This window comes from Marmota flaviventris, chromosome 3 (genome assembly GCF_047511675.1).
Source record: "Marmota flaviventris isolate mMarFla1 chromosome 3, mMarFla1.hap1, whole genome shotgun sequence".
In the NCBI taxonomy this organism is placed as follows: domain Eukaryota; kingdom Metazoa; phylum Chordata; class Mammalia; order Rodentia; family Sciuridae; genus Marmota; species Marmota flaviventris.
In genome coordinates, this window is record NC_092500.1 from 125246376 (window position 1) to 125258679 (window position 12304).

At 38.9% G+C, this 12304-nt stretch overlaps 1 pseudogene; it reads left to right on the plus strand.

Annotated features, from left to right (window-relative positions):
• The window catches only part of LOC114104832 (antigen WC1.1-like), a 76519-nt pseudogene extending 66194 nt beyond the window's left edge, over positions 1 to 10325 (plus strand).
• Positions 10326 to 12304: the final 1979 nt, after the last annotated feature.

Below are 12304 nucleotides of genomic sequence, written 5' to 3' on the forward strand. Positions count from 1 at the left end.
CCCTCCAGTGACCATCCCGTTGAAGAGGCATTTGTTTGTTTTCGTCTGCCACATCACAGGGAACTCCTGAGTGGTCAAGGGGCCCCCATATAATACTGATTGCATCTATGTCTTCTCAGAATTCCAATCATATGATATCTATCCTTTTATATGTGCCTCCATCCTACTTTCACAAACCAAATGCTAGAATTTGGAGCCCATTATCATCAAATTCCCCTATATCCTCAAAGTTATCCAAACCCAACTCTTCTCAGAAAACACTGGTTTCCCTGTCAACTGGAGGCTGTTTCTCTTTTAATATACTTCTCTCTTGCAAAAAACATTGCGTAGGTTTAGTCCTTGCTCTCACTAGTCATTTCAGCATCCAACTACTTTGAATGCTGTGAGGTGGTCAAATCCTCTGGGTTAGTTTATTGCTATCCTCCCCATCCTCTTGTTTGTCCCAAGCATCAGGCTCACCAGAGTCTTCTTTGTTTTGCTCCAAGGACCATTAGTAGCCACTTTAATAGCTTTAAATACAACTGAGACAACACCCTGACCTCTCATTCCATTGAGTTTCTCATCTCTAATCACCTTTCCTTCTATCCCACCTCTGCCTACCCATAAACTATTTATCATCAACAACTGTCTTTCTTGAGTTCATTGTTCCATTCTCTGACCATTGTCTCTTACCCTTAGGGTGCATAACATAGAATGCTGCTTTTCTCATAATTTTCATCTTCTTTGAGACACCCAGTTGTTTTTTTTTCCTATCAGTTTTTCAGGTCACTCTTTCCATGATTCCACATAATTTTAACCAGATTAAATAACATGATCCAACATTATAATCAACCTCCTTTAAGTACATTCAACTCCATTGCTTCTTTGTCTGTCTCACTCAGCAAACACAAGGATAAAGTCAATTAACTACTACTTGCTTGTACTAGACTAGTGAAAAGGACTAGAAAAATAGTGCATAGTTACATTGCTGGTTTAATTCTAATGGCCACTCCATGCTGCCCACAAATTCTGGGTGTTTTCTCTGGCATGTTTTTTTTTTTTTTTTGTTATCGTTGTTGTTGTTTTGTTTTTTTACTTGCTCTGTCTTGATGCTATTTTGCATATTGCTCTGTCTTGATGCTATTTTGCATATTCTCTGCTGCTATCACCTCCACCATCCTCTTTTTTTTTTTTCTTTTGTTTTTCACCATTCTCTCTTGAATGAGATCCTGCCTTACATATCACTGGGAAAACAGAAATAGTCAGCTGTGGATTCATATTCCTTTCTTCAAGTCTAGCAACTCTGTGTGTGTGTGCTCTCTGCTTGGTCCCCAGGATCAGGCCTTAATCCTTAACATTGGACAGTTCTTCTCAGGCTACAGATCCTAATCCCACTCATTTTGTGGGAAGATTTCCCTGCTTCAATTACACCCTCTTGCTCTGTATCACCCATCTCTTCCTGTCTCCTGATTCACTCCTGTTGTTATGGTTGGATCTGGAATGACCAAAAAAAGCTCCAGTGTTAAAAGCTTGGTCTTCAATGCAGTAAGGTTCAGAGGAGAGGCTTTTGGGAAACGATTGGATCACGAAAACTGTAATCTCATTGTGATCCATCAAATGATTTGCTAATTTGAATGGACTACTGGCTGGTAGCTGTAGGCAGGTGAGGTGTGTCTGGAGGAGGTACATGCCCCTGAAGTAATGCCCCTGGGGACTATATCTTGTCTCCTCTATTATATGCTGAGTAGCACCCACCTCCCCCATACCCTTCCACCATGATATTTCTGTCTTGGAGCTGGCTCAACCTCAATTGAATCCTTTTATATTGTGAACAAAAATAAACCTCTAAGTTGTTTTTGTCAGGTATGCAAGTACAAAATGATGCAAAGCTTATAATACACCCATCAATGTACCTAAGGGCTTGATTCCTGATATCTTGAGAAGCACACAAATGAGTATTCTTTCTCTACCTCACTTCCTTCTCCAGCTGCTGCCCTCTTTATCCCTCTGCCCTCCTCTCCACAACCCACATATTTACCAGTATTGCCAATAGTCTCTGTCTGGGTCTATTGTGCTGAACTCATTTCAGTTAGGTTTTAGATCTCATCACTCCTCAGAAGTGGTAAAAAAAGATGAAATCAAAAAATAAGCCTGAGTTTGTTATATTGTTCTTGACATCTTATCAGCATTCTTTCCTTCTCAAAATTATTATTATTATTTTTTGCTTTTGTTACTCTACCTCATTAAGTTCATATGCTGTAACTCCTTAGCTCAGATTCTAGATTTTAGACACTCTAAGGGATATGTATAAGATCTCTACTTTTTCTTAGTTGTACTCTCATCCTGAGCCATATGGACTTACACGACATCTATATGCCAACAAATAAATAGGTACCTCTACAGCTTAGCTCTGCCTGTACTAAAAAAATCTTGTATTCAATTTTTGCATGACATCTTCACTTGTATATATAATAGGCAACTCAAATTTAACTTCTAAAAAAGAATGCTTGATTCCACCCTTCTATGCTTGCTCCTAACCCTTTCTACCTGCTATAATTCTCCATTGCAGTAAATGTCACTACCATTGTCCAGTCACTTAAGATCAATACATAGTAGTAGTCAACCTCATTTCTCCATTTTCCTTTTCCTCCACATCTCATATAATAGCAAACTCTGTTGCTTCTATCCTCAAGTATATCCTTAATCCTTGTACTCCTTCCATGTCATTGTCAGTCCAGGGAAGATCATCTGTTGCCTAGATTAAACAAGTGTCTCTGGTGATCACCTACTTCCACTCTCTTTCTTCTATAATTGATTGTCAACCAGAGAGGTGTTCTAAAAATTAGTATCATTTTCTCCTTGATTATAAGCCTCCTTTCAGCTGAGCTTAATATAAAATCCAGAACACTTATCCTCTTTTTAAAAAAGATATTTGCTTTTCAGTTTTTGGTGGACACAACATCTTTATTTTATTTTTATGTGGTGCTGAGGATCGAACCCAGCGCCCCGCACATGCCAGGTGAGCACGTTACCGCTTGAGCCACATCCCCAGCCCTATGCTTATCCTCTTGACAAGGTCCTTAAGACCTGTTCTACAGCTTTCCTCTCCTGTTACTCTTCCACTCATGTACATATTGACTATCTTTGTTTCATTGAAGAGGACAGTGGGTTTTTAAAAAAACAAAACAAAACAAAACTGTGTTGTTTTGTTTATTCCCCAGGAAACTTTCTTTCTAATGTGTTCTCTTCTTAGAGCCTTTGCACTATCTGTCTTCTTTGCTAAATATTCTGGAAATTTTAAAGAAAAGTTGAATAATTAAATATGTCAAAATCTGTTGCAGCCAAAAAGTAAATAAAAACAGAGAGTGCCCATTAGATTAGGTGATTAGGTAATTGTATGCCACTGAGCATCCTAGTGAGAACACATTTTAGAGTGGGGAGTTTGAATGAGGTGCAAACCAGAAATAAAAGTACCAAAGAATACTAAGTAGATGAAAACTGTACAAAGTCCTTTTGAAAAGCAGAGGTATGAGGGTGAAAGAGGGAGAAATATGGTGCTGGAAATAGATTTACTTGATTACCAAGTAGATTAATGTGTTGATGTGGTTTGGATGAGTTGCCTTTAAAAGTAACACTGGCACATTTCATTGTGTGTCCCAGGTGAAAAAACAACTAGAAACCGAAATGCCAGGGAAGCTGCGGTCAGCATATTGTGCTTAGACATTGAAGGACTTCATCAGGGAAGAGGGAGGAGATTGTTCATGAGATGTTCCAGGGGAAACAGTTGTAACTGATGCATCGAAATTGCAAGGGGGGCATACTTGGGTTTACTCTAAGAATAACTAACAGAAGAACCTCATTCCTGTGAGGTCCACAAGGAAGGGATGGCCAACCCATCTCCTCTTAAACCCTCCTATCTTTCTCTTCTTCCCCAAATAGGCCACACTTGCTTTTGCTGGTTTTGTGCATAGAGGTTTGTGCAAGGAGATTTATGTTCCCACCAGTTTGTATTAGGCTTAGAGAGAAACCATTTCCTTTCTATTTTACTTAGGTTACAAAAACATTATTTATCCATTATAAGCAAGAAAGACATGTAAAAATGTAAAAGGATAACTTAGTCATATCACATCATCCTTTGTCTATTAATATTACCCTGAAGTAAATAGGATAAATGAACTGGTAAGTACCATTTCCTTCATTTTCACGGAGAAAAAATTATCAAAATTGTCAGCAACTCCTACCATATCATTTAAGATAAAAATGAATGAATTGTGAGAATTGCCCAAATATGCAGCTAGGAAGAATGTGATGATAAATACTTGAGAGGCAGATGTTTATATTCTCTTCTGTCTCTCTTTCCTCACCCCCCCCCCCAGCCTTTTTCCTATGGCAGCTAAAGAGATATTAAGCAGTTAAAATTGTATACTAAATAATTTTTTCCTGAAATAAGACATTATGAAATGAGAGGTAGGCATGTCTACCATCCTGAAGTTGATCAACCACTCAAGAGAAGTCCTGCCTTCGTTTTCAGAGATGTTCCTGCATAAGACAGAAGTGATAGGATAAAAGGACAATAATATATATCAATACTGGTTTTTAATAACAAGTGCCATGTAGACATTTATTTTCTTGGTATTATTTTGCATGTATATGTACTTCTTTTGGTTTCAGTTTTTTATAATTTTTTGTTTCTATGTTATCTCTGTGAACTCTCATGTATTATTTTTTCCTTAATATATTTATTTGAGTTTTGTGCATATATTTATATATTTTGTTCTTCCCAGCTAGCTATTGTTCTACTGTTTTTTACCTGATTTTTTTTTTGTACCAAGAATTGAACCTATGGAATGCTAAACTATTGAGCCATATCCCCAGTCCTTTTTTTTTGGTACTGAGGATTGAACTCAAGGGCACTCGACTACTGAGCCACATCCCCAGCCCTATTTTTTTTAAAGAAACAAAGTCTCACTGAGTTGCTCAGCAACTTGCTGTTGCTGAGGTTGGCTTTGAACTCACCATCCTCCTGCCTCAGCCTCCCAAGCCACTGGGATTACAGGCATGCACCATTGTCCCCGGCCCTAGTCCTTTTTATTTGTTTTGAGACAGGGTCTCTTTTAAGTTGCTGAGACTGGTTTGGACTTGGAATTTTCTTGCCTTAGTCTCCTGAATTGCTGGGATTACAGGTATGCGCTACCATGCCTGGCGCTCTATTACTTTTATAGAATATAAATCTTTTATTCTTTTGATCTGTTTTACAATTTTCTATTAAAAATTAAGTGTAACATTAAACACAAATTACTTTTGTGATCATGCATTAATTATATTTTTAATGCCCAATATTTATTACCACAAGTTATTGACATCAATTTATATTTTATTTATTACCTTACTGATTAGCAAGAATGTAAAGGAATTGCTTTTTAGCAGGGTAAGAGTTCTTGAATAAATGGAGAATAAAATTTGTCCATTCAATAAATATTTATCAAGTCCCTATTCATAACGTTCATAGAAGATTCTCCACATATATGTGGATGTGCCAGACACTGTCTTGATAGTAGGATCAGCAGGAATGAGATAAGCAAGGCAAAGTCCTTCCTCTGGTGGAGTTTGCATTGTGGGGAATAAGTGAGAGAGGGCGAGTACAAGACAGCACGTTTGTGTTTATGTTTGTTCAGAAAATGGGGAGAGTGAAAAAATGGAAACTGATGAAAATAATTTCAGCTGCTGATAGGGATATGCTCCAGGAAATGTCTTGGTAAGGCAGGACCTTAGACTGTGTGTGAAGCCTGATATCTCCACCTGTCACTTGATCTGAGCCCAGGACTTTCAAGAACCTTGTCCTGGGCAGGACCACTCCAGTTGACCCTAACTGGTGTGTCCTCACTGTTTGCTCCTGCAGGAAATCGACCCAAGAGCTGTCCAGCCACTGCTCCCTGCACAGGTACCTCATCCCCTCACACCTTCCCCATGGCTTCCAGGGGCTCCTTTCCTCCCACCAGGGAGTAAGAGGAGGTGCTGCTGCCTTTTCAGACAAAGAGAAGCTCCGACTCAGGGGAGGAGACAGCGAGTGCTCAGGGCGAGTGGAGGTTTGGCATGAAGGCACCTGGGGCACTGTGTGTGATGACTCCTGGAGCCTGGCAGAGGCTGAGGTGGTGTGTCAGCAGCTGGGCTGTGGCTCTGCCCTGGATGCACCAGGGGAGGCTGCATTTGGCCCTGGAAATGGAAGCATCTGGCTGGATGAGGTGCAGTGCAGGGGCAGGGAGCCCTCCCTGTGGGCCTGTGCTGCAGCACCCTGGGGACAGAGTGACTGCAAGCATGAGGAGGACGCTGGTGTGAGGTGCTCTGGTGAGTAGCAGGACCAGGAGAGGGGGCCAGGGTTGAAGGAGTGTGTCTGCATCCAAAGGGCTTCCCAGGCTATCCTGCTGCCCTGAGCCCTGGCTGTGGAAGGCTGTGCCTAATCTCCAGGCTTCTGGGACAGAACCATGTGCCAGAGGTAGTGGGTGGGACCCAGTGACATTCCCAGAACCATTTCAGTGATCTCATTTTCCTTCTCTTCTCTTCAGGTGAAAGAACTAGAGTTTCTCCCAAATCTAGAAGTAAGTGGTTCTTCTGCTCCAACCCATGTGATAAGGGAGACATATTTTCAGAGTCCTACACTATGAAGTCTACATATTTTTGACAAAATTATAGTAGGCCTGATGATCAGGGTTAGAACAGGCCATACAGTTTATTAAATTGTAGTAGCCAAGGGCTCCAAAGCCTCACCAATGTTCACTTTACAGAAATTCCTTAAAACCAAACTCAGAAGATCGTTGACATAGCTCAGAGCAGGATCTCGGGTGGTAACATCTTGGGGTTCAGGCAGATCCATTGTATCTGAGCTGGGGACTTCATGGTCCTGAAGAATCAAGAGATGGCCAGGGTAATTGGATTCTCCTGGGCTTATGGTCTTCTCCAAAGACTTATGATCCTTTACCTCCTCAGGCACCAGTTCAGTCTCAACCCCTGTCCCTGGTATCTCCTCCTTACCTGGAATCCTTTGCATCATCCTGGGAGCCCTTCTCTTCCTGGTCCTTATCATCCTTGGGATTCAGCTGCATAGATGGAGAACAGAGCGCCCAGGTGGGAATTAGGGATGTTGTGACCTGGAAAGTATTCAGGGAGAATGGTGGAACCATTGTGATTTCTTCAAAAGTATGTTTGAGTCTCCATTCTTATTATTTGGAAAACTGCTTTATGTACTTCAGCATTTAAAGCACTGGAATCCTTGGTCCTGGGTTGAATATGGAAACTCTGAAAAATAATAGCTTCTTGTATGGACAATGTCAGTGGAGACTGAGTATAGAATCCAGGTAGAGTCAGGACCCATCGTTTGAACTACCAGAGCAGAAGCTAAGGAAAGGGACTCTGGTAGCCCAGAGGAGTGTCTCCAACAGGTTTTTCTGTTGGTAAGGGAAACACCTCCAGGAGCAATCTCTGAACTCATTCTGCTTTCCCCAGACTTATCTACTTTTGAAGATGCTGTTGATGAGGCCCTGTACCAGGAGATAGATTACCTCATGAATCCAGAGAACGAGGACCTGCAGGACAGCCCAGGTGTGTTCCCTACCCTCCTTTCTGTTCACGAGTTGGTCATGGATATGGCAGTCTTCAGGGAGCACAGACCCCATCACTACCCAACCTATATGGCCATCCTCCTCCTAAGGCAGGAGCTCCAAGCCCTCTTTCTACAAATCTAAAGCTTCCATATTTCTTCCGAACCATGACATGTGTGTTTGCCTGTGATGTTTTTCTCCCTACCAGGAAATCTGTCTGATGACTCAGCGACTAAGTTGTCATATTACACAGGGCACCATGAGGAGAATGGAGACCCTGAATCTGCCCCAGGTAGTAGAGACAGGTGTTCCCTTGAATGGTGGGGTGAGGAGGAGGTTATAATGTGAGAAGAACATCTTCCTGTGATTAGGATGGAAAAGATATCTTCTGTCCAATTAACAACTATTTTTCTTCCTCTCTGACCACTCTGTCACCTCAGAAAGGGAAAGCTCAGTGCAATTCTCTCAGTATCCAAAGCTACTTCTATGGGATCATAGACATATATCAAATGTATTATTGTAAATTCAAGGGCTATATTTAAAACAATAGCATCTGAACCTGATCTTATAAAAAATTCCATGGTGAGAGAAAACACTGGAAGTATGATATTGACCCTGAGATATAGTAACATATGAATAATTTTGTGGCTTATATGAATATTGAGACAAAAATTGATTATTCCTGGGTACATAGAATGTGTAGTGCCTATATTTATCAACTACCAGGATCTCTTTTCTTTAGCCAAAAATGTCCACTCTAGACCTTTCCCCAAGTGGTAAATGTGGGCAGTTCTTGGAATGAGGCATGTTCAGGACAGCTCTGTGGAGATGGGAGCCTAAGGCCAGCAGAGCACTTAGGTGTATTGAAAACCCAGGCCTCCTGTGATTGGGATGGGTGGGATTACTTGTATGTGCAGTGGTTGAAAGCCATGCTTCCCTTTATCTCCTCCTGCCTCTGATGGCACATGAACAGCCTGGGTTCTCTTGGTTCCGATTCATTGCCTGCAATTGCAGATGTGTACATATTATGTGTTTCAACTCTGGGCCATATGCCAGAAAATATACCTGACACTTGTAGTACAGTAACTTTTGTTGATGTTTTTTGATATGAAACACCATTTTAGGAAAATGTTATTAATCATAATATATTGGAATATTTAGAGCATTTACAGGGTTTTTAAAAATATTGAGATCAAATGTATGCTTTTGGGACAGCCTTGGTATACTAATATGCCTATATTAATTAGCTACTAAAATCTCAGCTTTAGAACATACTTAAGGCATCATCTAGTCCAATGCATATTTTGCTTTTCCACATTATTCTTTTATTTTCAGAACAACTGGGACAGCATGTCAGTGTCACAGGATATGGTTATGATGATGTTGAAGAGTTAACTGCTTCTGAAATTCCTTCTGTCCCTGGGATGAGTGAGAAGTATTTTTTCCTAGAAAAGGGAGGAGGTGCTAGGTATTCTTATTCAGGTGAGTGGACAGCTCTGTCTATAGTAGTCTTACTTCCTTGTCATAGGAAAGATGACAGTGAAACTATGAATCATTAGCTTTTCTTTACTAGAAAAGAATAGTCATAGAATAGTCTCTTCCTTATAGTGAAGAAATTTCAACACTTAATTACAGCCATTGCATTCTGCATTAATAGAGGGTAATATCAACTTCAAATGTTTGGTTACATGGTTTCCCCAAAACAAAATTTTATAGTTCATGGATTTAACTCACATTTCTATTTAAAGACCTCCCAGATTACTTCTCATGATCTGAAAGAGTCCCTATATTTGTTGTCAGAACACATATCTTGTTTTAGGTTTAAAAAATTGAAATAAATCCAAAAAGTTTCTGCAACTCATACAAACATGTCTACATCCAACATGTGGTGGGCAGGGACTCAGGAAACACAATATGTTTCTCCTTTCAGAAGAGATGAAATAGCTGAAACAAGCCAGGAACAGGGAAGAGCTCATGTAGGTATATGAGGTTAGAAGGAAGAGACTGTTTTCTCTCATTATTTCAACGGACATATGACATTTTCCTCTAAGACCAGGCTTGCTGCTTATGTATGGGTATTGGTGGGGAAATGGTAGACTGGGATGTGGTTGAGCTGCCCTCCTTGGGCATCTGCCAGAGGACCCAAAATGTTTTCATAAATACTTTGTCAAGTAGGGTCTGTTATTGAGATACTGAGGAATCAAGACAAGTCATCTACTGCCTCCATTTTTTAAGGAATCAGACCAGCCTGCTGTGGAAGAGAGTGCTCATAGCTCTTTTGTATTCCTCACTGTTATTGACCCATCTCTCTTGTTGATATCAAACCAGATTTTGCACAGAACACTCAGAATGAGGCAGCTCTGTCTGGCCTTTCAGACAAGCTCTGGACCCACATAGGTATTTTGCAGCCACTCTGTACTTGTCTTTCCTTCTATAAGAGGTCTCTACTGCCTTGTCACTAACGAAACTTGGGTTTTCCTTACTGTTTCAGGCACCTCTCCTTAGTCTCCCAGAGAAGCTGTCAACTCTAGCATGGAAGGGACAGGATCCTCCCTGTTCCTGGGACAAGAACACCCTGGCTATGATGATATTGAGCTTGCTGCCATTTAGTTCTATTTTTTGGAGCAATCAAATCCTCAGAGAACTCATTGTGATATTGTTTCCCAAAACAAAAGAGAATTCTGTCTTCTTCATTACTGTATAGATTGTACATTTACCTACGATGGAAGAAAATTATTCATAATAAATGATTCCATGCATTATATTTTCACAATCTCTTTAAAAGTGATATTGTACCTGATATGCAGGTGAAGTAAAAGAACTTTGCCAAAATATAGTTCTAGCTATTCCAGTTATTTCTATCTTTAGTGTTACTGCATATTTATACATATATATATTTCCTCAGAAATAATAATATATCATATATGTAAAATATATGATATGTTCATGAATTTTAATATCTATTCTACAGTTTTATTGTTTTATGCCTTAAATAATCATATGTATTTTATTTTTAACTTTCCACATTTTTTATTGGTGTATTATAGTTGTACATAACCATGGGATTTGTTGTTCTATGCTCAAACATTCTCACAATATAATAATATAATTTGGCCAATATCATTGCCCAGCCCTTCTCTCCCCGCCCCCCCTACCCCTTGGGTCCCTTTTCCTCTACTGATCTTTGGAGTTTCATTGGATAACACCTTTATTTTAGTCATATGTATTTTTAAAAAAATGTTTATTCTTAAGTTTTAGATGGACACAATATCCTTATTTTACATTTATGTGGTGCTGAGGATCGAACCCAGTGCCTCATGCATGCTAGGTGAGCACTCTACCACTGAGCCACAACCCCAGCCCCTAGTCATATGTATTTTAAAGAAAGAGGAAAAATAAGGACTTTTTTTTATGTTTGCTGTTTTTAATTCTTCTAGATCCAGGTTTCCATCTATTGTCATTTCTTTTTAGCTTGAAGAATTTTTTTTTTAGCATTTTTGTAGTGAAAATTTGTTAACAAATTCTCTCATTTAAAAAAAATTAAAAAAGTTTTTATTGGTTCTTTTTAGTTATTCATCCTAAAATGTCTTTATTCTACCTTCATGTTTGAAGGCTATTTTCACTGTATAAACAATTTCATATTAGTAACCTTTCTTATGTCACTTTGGAAATATTATATTGTCTTCTTTGCTTTTATCTTAAAATATTTAATTGACAAGGAATATTCAAGGTATACAATGGCATGATTTGATATACGTATATGTTATGTAATGATTATTGCAACAAATTACTTAGCACATTTATCACCACTCATAATGTATATTGGATTTCCCAGAACTTTTTCATCTGATAAGTGAACATTTATCAGATGAAAAAGTTGGCTAACATTTTCTATTTTCTTTGCCTCTAGTCCCTGGCAACCACCATTCTACTCTCTCAAGTTTAATTTCTTTAGTTTCACATATAAATGATATCTACAGTACTTACCTTTCTTTGGCTTATTTCACTAGACATAATGTCTTCTAGGTTCATCTATGTTACAACAGACATGAAAGAATTTCTTTGTTTCTGGGGGATGAATAGTGTGTGTGTGTGTTTATTTCTGTCTCTCTCTCTCTCTCTCTCTCTCTCTCTCTCTATATATATATATATATATATTTTTTTTTTTTCACCTAATTTTTGACAAGGGAACCAAGAATATGCAATAGGGAAAGGAAAATGCCTTTAAGTGAAGATGTTGGAAAAACTAGACATTGGCATACAAAAGAATAAAATTGTGCTCTTGTTTTATATCATAAACAAAACTTCAGTTGAAATGGATTGAAACTTTAAATATAAAGTCTGAAACCCTAAAACTCCTAGAAGAAAACCTAGAGAAAAATCTCCTTGGTTTTGGTCTTGGAGTGATACTTTTGGATCTGACATCAAAACACAGGCAACAAGAGTAACAATAAGCAAGTAGACGACAACAAGCTGAAATCTCTGCACAGTAGAGAAAACGATGAACAAAATGAAGAAGCAGCGTGTGGAGTGGGAGAAAATATTTACAGACAATATATCTGATAAGGAGTTAATATCCCAAATATTATAAGGAAATCATAAAACTCAATACTAAAGTAATAAAAACAAACCCCCAATTTATGTGTTTATCTATGATCTTAGATATTTTTACCTGCCAGTTTTATGCTTTTCTTACTCCTTTTGCTATATTTTCTATCAATCAAATGTCT